The following is a 15,388-nucleotide window of genomic DNA, read 5'->3' on the forward strand; positions in this document are numbered from 1 at the left end:
ATTATAATTCATATGCTACTGAGATTTCTTTGAAATCTCATTCCTCCTATGTCATTTTATGCACTAATTAGGAAGTAGACTAAGCATGGATCAAGGCAAGGAATTGGTATTGGGATAGTGGAGCAATATGTAATTAATGTTGTTATGTTATGTTGTGTAAGGTATCATTGAACTTTATGTAATGGTTGTATCTAGTTATGGATGATGTCATGATGTGTATTGTATTTTATTCTCATGCCCTAGTGTTGGAATTATGCATGGTACATTATGGAATGGATTTGGAAAAAGGAAAGGGGGAAATAAATTAAAGAAAGTGACAATTAGGGGATAGAAATTCCCTAAAAAGTACCAAATCTGTGGCACATAAAATAATGAGCAATTGTAGGAATCTAGGCATGAAATTTTATAGTCAAATAGATCTCATTTTTAGCTTTAAAACAAGTGGTAATTCATCAAATTTGGAGCTGTGTGCTAAGAGTTATGCCCTTCCAAAGTTGGGCAAAAATACTAGAAATTTGAAAATTTACCAAATGAACAGTATATTTTGATGAATTTCCTGGAATTATTCTGGATCAAATTGGACCAAATGATTAATTTTCCATCCATAGAACTCTTAGCAAGCTTCGTGTAAAAATTGGAGCCACTTCGTTTTGATTTTTCTAGATTTAGTTATAAATTTTTAAAATTTGCCTATTTTCGGATCAATAGTATACGGACAGGATGAACAGTAAAATCCTGAAATTCAAAAATTTTCACCCGGAAACGTTATGAAACGATTTATATTGGTTTCAATTGACATATAATGGATTATAAAGAAAGGTGTGACACATATCATACAAGTAGAAGTAGTTGGTCTTATCAATAATGAACTAGTTGGTCTCCTAAAGACAAGTCTGCTATTGGAATTTCCGAAAATCATTACTCCCTTCAATCTTAAATCCTATATGTATGTGCTAAATGATTAGTTTATATTAAAAAAAATCATTTAAGTTATTCATTTGTAATAATAATATATGCTAATTCTTTAAATATCCTTTAATCGTTTACATTAGAAACTATCGTTATTAGTTATTGCCAATAGCCTAGAGCTTTCTTGTAAATGAGAGGTCGTTAGTTCAATTCCCTGTAATATGTAAACTTTAGATCCTATACATTTTGGACCAGGGAAAGTATTGACTAAAAGCCAGTCAATTGGCGGCGTCTTTCCATCCAACAACCAAATCGTTGACCTGAACGTTTCCATCATAGACTCCAAGTTGGGTGTGAGAAATGAAAACTTATATATAAATATCTGTAGATGTCATCTCTTTTCATTGCATTGCTTAATCCCCTTTCTTATACTCTTACCCAAAGCCATAACGTTACTTCAATGGCAACTTCACATTTGAACTCCTCATTCCAACAACCATGGAAGTACCATATTTTCTTGAGTTTTAGAGAAGACACTAGAAAAGGCTTCACGGCTGAGTTCCACGAAGCTCTAAAAGAAAGGAATATCAGAACTTTCATAGATTATGATATAGGGAAAGGACAAGGTATCAGCCCAGAACTCATTCAAGCCATTGAAGAATCTCTCTGTGCCATTGTTATTTTCTCTAAGGATTATGCTTCGTCTTCTTGGTGTTTGGATAAGCTCTCAAAGATTGTTGACTGCAAAAAGTCGTGGAGCGGACTGGTTTTGCCAGTGTTTTATAATATAGATCCATCTGATATATCACATCAAAGAGGTACTTTTGAAGCTGCGTTTCAAAAGCAATGAAAGATTTACTCAAGAACAAGTGCAGAAATAGAGAAATGACTTCAAAGAAGTAGCAAATATAAGTGGCTATCATTGGGCTGATGGGTAAGTCTCTATTTGATCTGTCTTGTTTATGTCTTTTTTTTTTTTTTTTTTTATTGCCTCACCAATATTGTTATATTTTGTTTGGACATACTATTTCTCGATATTTCATATAAGGTTAAAGTTGAATTTTTTCCCGAAAGTTTTTGGTTAGAATCCAAAAAATTTTGTTGGATCAATAATATGCCCCTCAAAGTATTAAAAAAGGAGTCATGTTGCCCTTAGATGTTAAAAATGTTAATAATCAATATTATTTTTTAAAATGGTCAATGTCAGTTTTTAAATGGTTAGGGCAATTTTACGTATTTTTAAAGATTTTTGGGGCTCATATTGATCCAGCAACAGCTTTTAAATACTCACAATTTCTATGCAAAGTCTTTCTGGGCAAATTTGGATTTTAACTCTATCATATATGCAGGTATTCCATCTATAATTCTTAAATTTTTCATCCGTAGTTTAGGAATAAAGAGAACAACGTTGGAAAAATCGTTACAGGAGTATGGGTAAGATTATATTATGCGACATTGCTTTTAATATTCTAATTCACCAAGAGTAGATTTAATACAACCCAACAAAAGAGAATATTTGTTTTACTAGGTTTTCCTTAATCCGCCCATGTTACAGACTCTAATTAACTTATTATTATAATAATTTAGGGACAAATTGTAAGTGAAATACCCTCGGTGCTCCAAAAGATGACAGCTACTGAAATAATTAATGGTAATCCAAAATCCATTGCTCAAGCGGTAAATTTTCTTTCTGACCTTGATCTCTCGAAACAGGTAATTTCTAGAAACTTACATCTTTTTAAATTTTGAGCAACTTATGGTTGTGCAAACTTCGTTTGGTTTAATTTATTACTTCACACCAACTTCCTCCAACACAGTTTGATTATGGCTTTTCAGAGTTTACCATTTAGGAATTTCAGCTATGCTCATCTTAAGAATGTCAACTTTAAGCAGTCCGCACAAAATTTCTGGTATGCATAATTGTAAACTCATATCATTGTTTTAAAAGCCAATGAGCTAGTGAAGTTGTCCTTTAGTTAGTCTCGTCAAAAATTTTAAATGGCTCATTTGGGTTAGATTTTACATATTTTTCTCCTCTTATTAAGTCTAAAATCATATCACTTTTAGTAAAAGAAAAATAGAAGTCTATTAGACTTCTTCTTCAGCAAGTATGCTTTATTGGATTATGCATGGTTTATACATAAATGTTCCATTTACTCGGGAATTAATGTGTTTTCCCCTTTAAATTTATTTTTTGCAGGGTTATATATGAATACTTTCACATATTTCTATTAAATTACATCATTTTAATCATGATGAGTTATAACTACACTTCAACTACTGTTAGACTACTGTCCTTGAACCATTGTCTCCGACTATTTAATAATCAATTCAGTTTTTAGTATCTATTGACATATACAAGTAACACATATGGATAACAATAGTTTAAGAACAACCATACACCGTCTTAATTTATTTTTCAAATCAAATATATTTCACTTTGTATATCTCCAACCTAGCTATCTTAATTGGTATAGGATGTTGACGCTGAAGATTGCATCTTTGACAACGCAAATTTGCCTCAGTAAGTAACTCAAACCAAAATTTTCATATTGGTAACACCAAAATTCAAAAGACTTCCATCATATATATAGAGCTTTTGATAATTTCTTGTGCTTTCAGATATGATGAACTTGGATCGAATATAATAATCTATATACGTATGAAATTTATAATTAGTCATGTTATTCATAAATCATGAATAACACGCAGTTCATACATTGGAGTCCACCTTATACTTTGTTATATTCATACTTAGCGTGGTCAAATACATAAAGACTGGGTTAGTTTCGCATTTTGTTCTATCCATATGTCTATGTATGCAGCAAGACATATTATATTTTATATTTTGTTGTTTGACAGATGTAAACTTACGAGGGCAATTTTTCGTGGGGTTTCACTAAATAATGCTTCCCTCCGTGGAGCAGATCTAGAAGGCATGTTAATATCTAACCTTTTTTTTTTTTTTCTGAACTTAAAAAGTTGAGTTTTAGAGCCAGCGAATAGTTTTAACTGTACTGTTCTAACATGTCGTCAATACTTGCTCATGTATGAATTTCACTGAAACAATAGACGTTGCCAATTTGGGATCCTGCAGATGTTTGCCTGCGTGATTATAGTTTACACGGAGCAGATCTGACCTCTGCAGTTCTAAAGGTTCAGCCTAAATCTGTCCTGTACATGTGATTAGGTAGAATTAGCTGTTAGTTGATTAGTTAAGAATCCATAATTAAAAGTGAGCCGGTTTGTTGGTCAATTATAGTACAAATGTAGCGTGCGAGTGAATGCTATGGATCAATGTGCATATTATTAGAGTATTAAACAACATCAATGGGGCTTTAGCCTAGAAAAGGAGACTAGTCTCTTATAACGTGGTGAAACAAAATTCAAATATTTATTAAGAGAAATACTTATATTTAGTACCTGACAAGATTTTAGATAGGCCTTAATAAAAGGATGCCTGTTCTAGCTTAATCAGAAAAAGAGTATCATGGAATGACTCTGGTATTATGACTCAGTGTATAATTGAGATTCAACAGGTTATTTATATATAGATTTGATTATGCTGTGTTATTATTTTTTCTGCAAACTTAATTTCCTATGAGTGTAATTGTAGTTCAATGTCTAGCGGGTCATTTTCTTGAATTGTATGATCTGGTAATTAGTACCTTCATCATCTCAGAATGCAGATCTTACCAACGTCATTCTACATGGAGCTGTACTAAAAAAAGCAAATTTAGAGGTAAGTGAATTATGCATTTACAATAACTTGGTTAGGTTGACCTTACGGTACTCACTGCTATGATAAGCAGTGAATCAATACCTAGTTGAGTTGCCTATCATGGCATTTTGTTAGAGGTTGATCAGAATTGCTTCCATGCGTCTCAGGGTGCAAAGTTGAACAACACAAAGGTGAATGCTGCGGATCTTGAAGAAACTCATCTGTCACATGTCAACGTGGAGAATGCAGTAAGTCGATTAGCTTGTCCTATGTAAACATCATTGTAAAATACTGATGGGACGAACTTAAACAAATTCTATATTACAAGGAACTGTTTGAGATAATATGGGGAGTTATGTTGGATATACAGACTTAGAAAAATGTTTTTTTTTCATACGCTGACTTAGAAAAATGTTTTCACTGCTTGAAGGTGAGCTTATGATCATAAACTCTATCATTCAATTTTCAGGTTGTGCGAGTTCTGAATTTGAGATCCGCATGTCTTAGAAATGTTTCGTTCTCTCGTGCAACCCTTGTATCTGTAATTTTTCAGGTGAGTCCGTTGTTAATTGGCACTAGTTCTGATCCTTAATATAAGAGCTAACTGGGAGTTGAATTTGGTACTAAATATAAGACCCCAATCTATTTTGTCACCTATCTTTTTCCAAAATATCCCCAAGGGGTTCTTGTCAATGTACATGATTGAAAAGGATAATTTAAAAAGATCAACACACATTTATAGCAAATAACCAACTTAACTAATTTTCTTAATATTTTCAAATTAATTATCTAACTCTTATAATAAGGATCAAAAGTTAATACAATTAAAATAGATTCGTTGGAAATGTGATTCTTTCTCTGGACCAGTTTCATAGAATTTAACCTGAAGCCTATAATTTATTTGATATACAGCATGCTAATGCTCAGGCCACCATCTTTGACTATGCAACTCTTGATATGTAATTCATTCTCAGGGCAATACTTTTCATATATTATTGTATTAATTCTTTCAAGCATATCACTAAAGAAGTGTGGCCTAGGGAAGATGTGACTTTGCTAATGCCAATCTTCGTGGAGCTTCATTCAAACATGCCGTTTTCAAGGCTACAAATCTGAAAGGTACGTTCATCTTTTACTGTTTTGTGACCATCATGTTGTATCGTTATATCTATACATAAAGTTTTGGGAAAATTATATACCAATAAAATGACACTTGAACTTGCAAAACTCCAAATGTTCACTTAAACTTGCAAAATCCCAAATTAGTCATAATGACTAAGTTAGAATTTTGAAATGTTGGTGAATTTATAATGTTGTCCTTTAATTTTTTTTTTTTTTTAAAAAACTCTCAAGTCACCCTAATCGGTTGACTAGCCACTGAAATTCCTGTGCCAATAGCCAGCACCAGAGTTTAGGTGGCCACCAGTCACTGGAGCTTTGATGGATAGTCGATGACTAGTTGCCAGAGCTGTGGCACTCAGTAACTATTTTTGAAATTTTTTAACTTTTATAACATGATTAACAACTTTTATAATGATATTCACAACTTAATTAATACTATTAACCATATGATTTTAAGGTTTTTAAACTAGAAAATTTTCAATATTCATAACATGATTAACAACTCTCATAACGATATACACAACCCTGTTAACGCCATTAACCATTTTTAGCGTGATTAAAAACTCTTGTAATGATATTTAACTATATGTTTTTCACATTATAAAAGCAGAATAAATTTCAATTTAAAAACCTGAAAAACATGTGGTTAATAGCATTAATAAAGTTGTCAATATCATTATAAAAGTTGTTAATCATGTTATGAATGTTAAAAAAATTTCAGTTTAAAGTCCAAAGAAAAACATGTGGTTAATAGTGTTAATAAAGTTGTGAATATCATTTACAAGAGTTGTTATAATCATATTATGAATGTTAAAAAAAATTTAGTTTAAAAACCTGAAAAGCATGTAGTTAATAGTGTTAATAAAGTTGTAAATATCATTACAAGAATTGTTAATCATATTTTTAAAGTTGAAAAACTTCCAAAAATAATTGACAATCGTTGGACTTTGGCGACTGATCATCAGCAGTCCACTGGAGCTGTGATGACTGGTGGCCACCTCAATTCTGGCACTAGAGCTCTTTCAGTCAGCTGGCCGGTACAGGTGATTCAAGGGTTTTTAAAAAAATGTAGCAAAGGAAAACATTGTAATTCGTGAACATTTCAAAATTTCAATTAAGTCGTTATGACTAGGAATTTTGCAAATTTAAATGGCTATTTGGGGTTTTGCAAATTCAAGTACTATTTTATTGGAATTTTTTCTAACGTTTTGTTTTTTTCGTTAATAGTTCGTAAAGTTCTGCAGATTCTTGCTTAGTAGATTGTGTCTTGTTCAAAGCAGTCATGCGTTCTGCGGATCTCCAGGTTCACCACTAAACAAGAATCTTTAAATAGAGTTTATACATGTCTAGAATTTTACTTTGAATAGATCTTCTTCCTGATTGTAGAATATTCTCAACGAAAGATCATTGGTTTTAACGGCATGGAACACTCTTAACTGGTCTTAATAATTTATAAACAAGTTAGCATCAGTAATTCAGCATATTTGACGTCCATCAATGTGCATTAGCTTAAACGTTTTAGAGGCAATTAATACTTTATTGGAGGAAAGATTCCTTTTCTTTTTCATTTAAGGAACCTTTTGTCGAATCCTCAAGCGCCAATCCTTGAGTGCACCAAAAGCAACCCAGGATCATGTCATTAATATTACTTCCAGTCCTTAATATAATATATACCTAGTTGGATATTTAATTTGATTTTAAATATAAGACCATAATTCACTTTGTTTTCAATATTTATCTATTTTATTCTCAAGTAATCCTTATGGTAGTTGCTCTTGATTAATAGGGATATTCAGGGAAGACAATGTTTATTTATTAGAAACAACTTACTTAACTAATTTTCTTAATATTCTCAAATTAGTTATCTAACCCCTTTTTTTAAAACAAAAGTTATCTAACTCTTATACTAAGAGATAATACGTTGTATATTATTTTTAGTCATCCATTGAGTGTATAGTACCTTCTTTGCCTCAGAATGCAGACCTCACTAACGCCAATCTGGAGGGAGCTAACTTGGAAGGAGCTAATTTAGAGGTAAGTGGTTGGAGCTAATTTGTGGTGTATCCTTTTCATCTACTTCTTCTCATCTCAATTGTTAAATTGAAATTTGAGTAGTCCAGATCTAATATTTTTAAAATATTTTATATTGCAGTTTTAAGCTGCTTGACATTTTGTTAGTAATTTTAAAAAAATTAAATCTGAACAGCTCAAATTTCAATCTAACGATAGAGATGAGCAGTGGTGAGGAAGTGGATGGGAAATGCAAAAGAGAGTTTGCTTCACTATAGTATGCTCAAGGGTTATTTTGAGGACACTTGTTCCCCCCCCCCCCCAATCAAAAGGATAATTTTTATTTACTTCTAAATATGATCCCATAAAATTTACAACCTCACATCCTATTTTTAAGTTCCACTTGACCATTTTACGAAAGCTAAGAAAATTACCTAAACTTGACTATTTTTTTAAATAAAATCTTAAAATTATCCTCAAGAAAAATTATTAGCCAAAGGAGTTTAGTTAATTAATTAGAAAATTTTATAACCAATTAAAGATACTAGTTAGGTGAAGCAATTGATATTTTAAATAAAACATGTTATATCATGAAACATCTAGGTGATCCTGGATTAGAAGAGAGTAATATCTTGGGAAAATAAGTTATTTATGGCTCATCTATGTTTTGAGAAGGCTTGCACGTAAACTTTTGTTTATGTTTATTGATCCATTTAGGTTTCGATGAACAATCATTTCTTTCTTTTTTCGGGGGGTTAAATTTTCTTCCAAGCGACTCTCTGTATGCGTGCGCGTGCGTGTGTGTGTGTGTTCTTGCTTTAGGGTAATATGTGTTCATTAGAATTAGCTAAATGTTTCAGGGCGCAAGTTGAACAATGCCAACCTGAAGGATGCGAACCTTAGGGGAGCTCGACTTGTGGATGCAGCAAGTAGATCCATTAATAATTAGTTTTCAATATTTTTTTATTGCTTGATGGCTAAACAATGTTTGGCACTTCCGTTGGATGCTAAACTAAGAAGTAGTAAAGGGATTTACTTTGGCTTTAAATGCAAGATTTTAATATAATTTTCTTTGATTTTTCAAATTTATAATTTTTTCCCTAAATTCTCCTTATCATTGCATATATTAAGAAAGTTTTTCATCAAGGGAGTCATTTTCTATGTTAGAAGGATATTTTAAGAAACTAACACACTTTTTTACCCAAAAAAATAATTTAATTAATTTTTAAATTTTTATAAATTAATTATCTAGCTCCTATAATCAGAAAAATATGTGGTCATAAGATATGTGATGGTTATAATCAGTACTGTAATCTGTGCTCTCAAAATTTTGCAAACCCCACTGAAAGCTGATCATAACCTTGATACAAAATTTTACTTGTATAATACTACATTTGGTCTTTAATATAAGATCCAGTTGACTAACTTGAAAAAATTAAGAAAGTTTCTAAATTACTTTAAACTATTTATATTTATCATTTTTCTTCAAAATAATTTGTGTTAGTTGTAAATTGATATATAATCTAATACCCCACATAAATATTTTAAAGAGATCATGTAACATGCTTTAGTAATTTTTTAATCTTTTTAAATTAGTAAATTAAGTTTTATGTTAAGGACTGGAGTATTTATCCCTTGACATTGTGAATTTACATTCCCTTTTTCTTGTTGCTATTATCTGTCGTTGGTAGGAATGATCCATCATGACAACTATTTCAATGTATTCATCCGACAGTTTTGCATTGAGAATACTCTGTGTTTTTTTTTTGTCCCTGGTGATATAATAGCCATTATTGTTCGTCCTTGATATATATGATCTGTTGCAAACTAACATATATCATATCTGCATTTAATATGTTTTACTCAGCAATTAGAAGGCGCAACATGTGGCGGTGCCAATTTGGCTGGAGCACAATGCGTGATACTGTGATACGAGTTTTGCCTCTGATTTATATGAGTGAAAAATATATTTTGAAGGTTTTTTGTTTATAGAGAAAACTTAGGTCTGGATCTTATTTCCATGAGGTCCATTATAGTATGCCAATAAGATGATGCCATCTGGATTATTTTTCCACATCAACATTTAATAACTCCGACAGATTCTGTTAAACCGCATTAGCCTAAATAAATTTATTTATTTTTTTGAGTGAAAAATAAATTTCTTCTTCTTTATTGCTTCGGACGGTCAACCATAGGATTATTATTTATTCTCTCTCTTCCTCACCTACATTCACAATACTGCAGTACCACTCTTCTAGTAAATCGCTAGTCTGGAAGCAATATAATGCCTTCATCCCTTCCATGGCGATGCTCTCTCCTCATACTGCTCCCCTTCCATGGTGAAGCCATCAACGCAAAGTCATGACGGATCAGAAAATCGCCATTCAAGGCAGCATCTTTAAAACTGTTGATGGAAGCTCTGATGCAAGAGCGGCATGTGAACTCACAAACCCCGGCAGTAGCCGCCGGATGTGGAGGCATTGTGGAAGAGTATGCTTGTCCAGGTTGGAACCCAAAGGAATAGTACAAATGGAAGCTTCCGAGTACGATGCCGTCATCGGCAGCCAATAGTTTCCAGTTTGAAAGGTAACCAAATGAAGAATAAATCGACGTAGATGAGCATTGGTGGCATTCTGATGGTGAGGAGTGTCGGGACTAAATGCTGGCCTTCCCTTAAAGGGAAACAAAAGAAGAGCTGCCAGCCAAAAACTTTTTATAAAAAAAACGGTTTAAGAAAATAGAGTAGGTTCAGGGGTCAATTGTTTATAGGGACCCGTTCATGAGAAGGGGTGCCCTAAATTGACTATAAAAATAATATGGTTTTTAATTATAAGTTAAAGTATATTTTTAGTTTTTTAACTTTATACAAGATTTGAATTTAATCCCTTAATTTTAAAAAGTATACTAAAAATGATGATATTGATATATTGAGTGTTTGTAAAGCATCTTCAAATGCTAATATAATAAGTCTCAATTTTAAAACAGTTATAATTGTTATTTAAAAAGTCATTTAAGACTAATAATTTTATGATAAAAGGACTAAAAATATGTTTTTTAAAGTTATGGGACCAAAATAAACCTTATATAAAGATAAAGAACTAAATGTATACTTTAATCTTTATTATATTGTAATTACCCTAAAAAACAAGAGAAATAAAAAATTTTATTTATTAAAAAAGAGCAAAAGTAAAAAAAAAAAATTATTTACAAAGCTAGACTTAACCTCGGATAAAAATGTTTGGCCTAAGTACCTTTTAGAGAGATCAAAGGCCACGTGGCTCATAGTAAAAAATGCATCTCACTCAATTGTGTTTCTTTTAAAGAAAATGTTTATTTAATTTATTAAGAAAATTATTTTCCTGTTGGTTTGTATTTTATAATTTGACAAAACAATTTTTTTATCTTTATTTAAGCAAACGAAGAATAAATAGAAAATAGAAATTTTTACTTGAATCATTAGGGGTTACTATGATTTGTTTCTCAAACGAAGACATACACCATAATTAAATCCTAAGGTCCAAAAATAAAAACTAGTTAGGAAGTTAGTTTTGGTCATAATTGAATATAACATCTCAATTTACTCTATTAGTCATAGTCACATATATATTTATTGTTTTCCCACAAACTAATTTATTTAACTTGTAAACTGATATATAATCTAATGTTACATAAATATACTATTTTAGGAAGATATTAAGTAATTTATTTAGTTTTTTTTTACTTTTTTTCAAATCCATTAAGTAACTTTTACATTAAGAATCATGAGTACATGGTATAAGAGGATAAACATTGAACACGCATAACAGAACCTTTATTTGTTATTACTCAATCACGAACACAGACATATATCATATATGTGTGTGTGTGTATTCAGCAACGGTATTTTGTAGTAATGATATATAAGAGAATATAGTGTGAGAGAGAGAGAGAGTTCAACAATCATAGACGCATTGACATTGATAAGTGGTGCCTGGTTCACCACTTCCTACGCATTCTCCATGACCTTCCTTATTTCTTTTAAGCCTAAAGCATTCCTCCTGGCACTTAGGAAGATTGCATTTTTCCTTCGGATGCAAAACCTCTACGCATCTTCCTGCGCCTTCACTTCTCATAGACATGGCTAGCAAGGAGAAAAAAGAAAGGATTATAATTAAAACCTCAAACTATATGTGAAGAATCATAAACCTATCAGTTGATTGTTATATGTAAAATTAATACTACTTGTAGTCTTTAATATAAGACCCAGTTGATTAATTTGGGGAGATTAAGGAAGTTAATAAATTTCTAATAAATATTAGAATTTGAACATCAAAGAAGAATTATATCGATAAATTCACCTGAGATGACAATGAGGAGAAGGAAGAAGATAGGTGTGATTGAAATTCTGGCCATTCTCTATAATGACTAAGAACAACGATGGAGCTGTAAAGCTCAATTCGATGACAATTAATCTTTGTTTTGTGTGAGTGTGAAACCATGTGGGGTTAGAAGTTTATATAGGACTCAGAGTTGGCCTGAAATTTGATTTGTTCTTATCGGATAAAGTTATTAATGCCTTGTTAATTAAGCGAAAGATACGAATAATATATTAAATAAGTATAAATTGAATTTGTTATCTTCTTCATAATTACTTGAATATGCTATGTTAGTTCGATTATTAAAGCTTTCAAATCAAATCTTTATATTTCCTTTCAAATTTCATATATTGTGTAATTCAAAAAAAGGGCAAAGATTGGAACCTTGAACAATTTTATGATGATATTTATGAAGTTTTTATAATTAATTTGTTGAAAGCAGTTTCAAAACTATTTACATATTTCTCCAAAAAATTTTGATGAATCAGAATTTACTTTTTTTTGTTTTTAAATTTATCGAAGTTATTTAATCAAATAGTCCTTAAGAACAGCTGAAAACTCAGGCTGGGTGTAGGTACGTAACGGGGTGAATCCACAATAAATCGCTTCATTTGGACACACTAAAACTCTATAGTTTCTCTTTCAAGTTCTGCTGCGTGTTTTGTCATAGAAAGCTTGTTTTTGTTGCATATAGCTAAGTGATACCCTGGTGCCATGCATGAAAAGTTGGTTGACTAATTTGAGTATATTAAGAAAATTAGTTAAGTTAGTTATTTGTAATAAATATTTCTTTGGTCCTGAATATAAGACCCATTTTGTAGTGTAAATTACGCTACAAAAGAGTTCTTATACTTAGGACTAGAGGAGTATGTATTATCTTTCCTAAAATACCCTTGCTAATCATGCGTATTAGTTAAAACTACCATTTGATAAAACTTTTAACATGTGCAAATACTACAAGAACTACTTTGGAGAAAAAATAAATAAATATAAGATACAAAATAGATTAGGATATTATACTTAGGACCAAATTGAATATCAAACTAGTTCTTATATTAATGAGCAGAGGTGGTATATGATAATCATAATTGGATAAGGGGAATGTAATCAGCATGATAAATAAAAGTAACAGAACATATAATACAATATTAGTATTGCATTGCTACCAAAACAAAAGTCAGTCTGTGACATTTTACCAAAATAGAGGAGAAAGTCCGTTGTTCCATGTTTCTGTGATTATTCGTCAGAGGAAGAGCCATGTTCTTGACCCATGTAGGTTAGAAACTTGGGGAATGATGGATCAAAAGTGATTTTTTATCATATTTCTGTAGTTCCGTACAGTTCTCTCACCTGGTTTATATAAGAAAGAATGCAATTAAATAGGAGTTCCTTACTTTGTGCATATAAATGGAATGATTCACATTTTTCAATCCCCGATGATTTCATTATAGGAATAGTTACATGCTCCCCTTAGCTACCAGCTAACAAGTAAGTTTAGGTGAATTAGACTTAAGATTGAAATAATACTATAATACAAATTGCTCATCAATAAAATATTACATTAAACCAGGATTCAAATATCCATTTTCTTTTATGTTAATATAATTTTTAATCTCTTAAGTTTACTCTTATTTTGGTCTTGATTTCTCAAATTTCAAACTTATTATTCTTCAAAGGACAAAATGATTAATGTTTTTATTGAATTTTAAAGACCAATGTTTTAAATAAAATGAAACGTGAAGGGCCAAAACTTTTGACTTGAAATTTGAGAGATCAAAATCAAAATGAGGAGAAACTTAATTGACTACAAATTGTATTAACCCTTTTTTTTTAAAAAAAAAAATTACCTCATCGCATTGTTCGATATTTAGCGGATGTGTTTGGAAGAATAGAGAACATACCTAATGTAATTTGTGAGTGGAATGACCAAATGCTGCAATACGCCAAAGTTGTCTCCCGATTTTCCTGCCTTTCTGAAGTCAGAATGCGTTACTTCCATGGATTATTTTCAAATTATTCATACTTCAAAATGTTCAAAAGAGGCACCGACTAATTAAATGGAAAACAAAAACGGAGACTTCTAGAATAATAGAGAGGGAAGCTCGTAACAGTGATTAGCACGTGGCAGTTAAATGAAAAGGGAGAGTTACAATGGGAGAATTACAATTAAGTCCCGTACATGAGAAATAACTACTAAAAGGTATAATAACAACTTGAGCAGTCTGTAATGATAAGCTCTAGAGTGGAGAATAACAACCTTTGGGACTTGTTTTGTAATTTTTTTTTTTGAAATCTCATTGTAATCCAATGTTTACAGACTCGGACCGAACCGTCTGGTTGAACCGGACAAACCGTCACCTGGACTGTCACACGGTTCATTTGGATGCTTTGGACCGTCTCCTATGTTGGACTGCATTGAGCCGCTAGAAACCGTCAGTTGAGTCGGAAACCGGATTTTAACCAGAAACCGGAATAGTTTTTGAATAACCGGATGGGTTTAACTTTACGGGTCTTCTTTTATCTAACCCAGAAAAATCTCTTGATCTAGATCCTTCTTCATTCTGCATCAAGCAACGTCACATCTTAGCCCTTTGGCCTATGCGAGGTCGATGCCATTCTTTGACAAGAAAAGGAGGAAGAAAAAGAAGAAGAAAAGAAGAAAGGAGAGCAGAAGGTTAGAAGAGGAAGGAGAAGATAAGAGACAGAAGAGATGAAAGATGGTCAATATCGATGGCAGTGACTCAAAGAAATGAACAGCACTACAAAAGAGAAAATGGAAGAAGTCGAAGTGGGATGCCCAGGTTGCTTGATAAACCCACATTTTTACCAATGCCCAGGTAAAAAGGTGGCTTGTCCAACAGTCAAGAAAGTTTTGATATTCTAGATGGGAGCAGGTGGATTGTAAATGTCATCTCGGGCAGGACATTAGCAGATGCCACCCCATGTTTTGATTTTGCCATGCTGTTATCTTAATTTAACTAATTAATTTATGCATAGAAATATTTAAAGAAAATGATTATGAATTTTTTTTTTATTAAGTGATTAAGAAAGATAGCTACAGGGTGAGATTGAAGAGTCAGAAACAAATGTAAAAGTATTTGCAATAATTATAAAGAAGAAAAGAAGAAAAAAAGGGCTTGGTTGGATTATTTAATATTGTTTGTGTATTATTTTTGTAAAAATATCATGTTTATTGTATGTGTTAGTATTTATTTTATTTTAGTTTAGTATATCATTACTTATATATAATATTTTTTATTTAATTATTACA

The sequence above is a fragment of the Neltuma alba genome, unplaced genomic scaffold (assembly GCF_004799145.2).
Source record: "Neltuma alba isolate B1F8T4 unplaced genomic scaffold, ASM479914v2 tig00013571_pilon, whole genome shotgun sequence".
NCBI classification, from domain to species: Eukaryota; Viridiplantae; Streptophyta; class Magnoliopsida; order Fabales; family Fabaceae; genus Neltuma; species Neltuma alba.